We start from the raw sequence: 1,952 nt of genomic DNA, 5'->3' as shown, positions 1-1,952 counted from the left end.
TGGAAACAACAGCCAAGAAATCAAGACATTGTACAATTTGATGGGTGATGGAGGTGAAAGAAATTGGAAGAATCTGTTCTGGAGAACAATGTATTTTAATTTTGTAAATAAACTAGTATAATGTTTTAAAAGAAGGTAAGGGGGGGGAACATCAAGACATGTGTGCTTTGGCCAAATCTGAAGAGATTTTCAAACTGCCAGAGAGCAAAGTTGTCACTTTAAAGATTAAGGTGTATCTGACCCAAGCTATAGTATTTTCAATTGTTTTGTATGCATGTGAAGGTTGGACAATGAGCAAGGAAGATCAAAGAACCAATGCCTCATTTCCTTGGCTGTCGCTGGTGAGGTTAACTGAGCTCCAGTTCTGTCTGCATTGCCGCATGAAGGCTACCCCCGGCCCAGCGAGTCAAACCAATGCTGGATCTGGAGGTGGTACCAGAGTGCTCTCTGGGGAATGAGCAATGGGAATTCACACTGGAAAGGCCTCTGGCTCAAGCAGTAACCATTTTTCAGAAGCACTGTAGCATCATCCAAAATGTTCAGGTTATCTACAGTGAGCAGTCTTCTCTAAGCCATGACCTCATCCCCAACCTGACTCAGGACAGGATCAAACTACTATTTGATGCTTTCAATCAGAGACTTTAAGGTGACTGAAGTGTATGATGTGACTAAAGTAAAATTAAAATATTGTGATGTGCATTCTAACTCTCAGGCCATACCTCCTACCATTGAGCAGATTGACCAGTCTTTTGGCACAACTCACCCAGGAGAGTACAACTTGCTGAGCAGCTCTTCCACCTCAACTTCAGAGGACTGTCCTTCTCATTTCAGTTAGACTAGTGGACTGAGGCTCCCAAGCATGAGTCCAATTTTGCCCATGGCCTAGCTTCTCTGCAGATTCCTCATGGAGCAACTGTGAAACAAATGTACATCTTTAGTGGAAATAGCCTACAGGATACCAAGGCTCCTGTGAGGCCCCTGAGTTGTTTCCTGGGCAATGTGTATGCTGAGAGTGTAGATGTTCTTCGCCATGGAACTAGACCCTTAGGTTTACAACTTCGCCTACTTGCTGCAGGTTGTGGACCCAGCCTGTTGACAGATGCCAAGATGCGAGTATTTGAACATTCGGTGTGTTTTGGTGATTCCTGCCAAGATGTTCTTAGCATGCTTGGCTCTCCACACAAGATCTTCTATAAGTCCGAAGATAAGATGAAAATCCATTCTCCCTCCCCTTACAAGCAAGTCCCATCCAAGTGCAATGACTACTTTTTTAACTACTTTACTCTCGGGGTGCAAATACACACAAGGTAAAGAAGTAAAGAAGTTTGTCTTACATACCAACTACCCTGGGCATTATAATTTTAACATTTACCACTGCTGTGAGTTCAAGATCCCACTAGCCATAAAGAAAGAAAACACAGATGGTCAGACAGAAACCTGTATAATGTACAGCAAGTGGGACAACATCTAGGAGCTCCTGGGCCACCCTGTGGAGAAGCCTGTGGTCCTGTACAGGTCATGCTCCCCAAATAACACCAATCCATTTGGCTCCACGTTCTGCTTTGGTCTTCAGCGGATGATCCAGATGATCTTTGAGGTCATGCAAAATAACCACATTGCCTCAGTGACACTGTATGGCCCACCTTGGCCTGGTGCCCACCTGAGAGTAACAGAACTCTCCTAGTTCTCCTATGTGTCCCTCTTCCCTGTGGAACTGAAAACCATATTTTGCTCAGTGGGCCTCCATGTGCCACCCTCAACACCTTTGTTGGACACCTTGCCAGTGTTGAAGGGCTGTTGTGATACCCTGAGGTAGTTCTTAGACGTGCTGAGGGCCCAGATTATTCCTCTGTCCATCCTCAGCTGGCAGGCACCAACCAGCAGGGAAAACTGATTGCAAAGAGAAGCACAAACTCTGAGCCTTGATGTCTGGACCCGGAAACTCAACTAAC

General features: G+C 45.3%; 1 pseudogene; it reads left to right on the top strand.

Moving 5' to 3' along the window:
• Positions 1-414: 414 nt before the first annotated feature.
• On the top strand, positions 415-1,684 carry LOC102857269 (annotated as a pseudogene).
• Positions 1,685-1,952: the final 268 nt, after the last annotated feature.

The sequence above is a fragment of the Elephantulus edwardii genome, unplaced genomic scaffold, assembly GCF_000299155.1.
Source record: "Elephantulus edwardii isolate Elephantulus edwardi_28Jun2011 unplaced genomic scaffold, EleEdw1.0 scaffold00443, whole genome shotgun sequence".
Taxonomy (NCBI): Eukaryota; Metazoa; Chordata; class Mammalia; order Macroscelidea; family Macroscelididae; genus Elephantulus; species Elephantulus edwardii.
The sequence above is the reverse complement of the archived record's forward strand: the minus strand, read 5'-3'. Positions and strand labels throughout refer to the sequence as shown.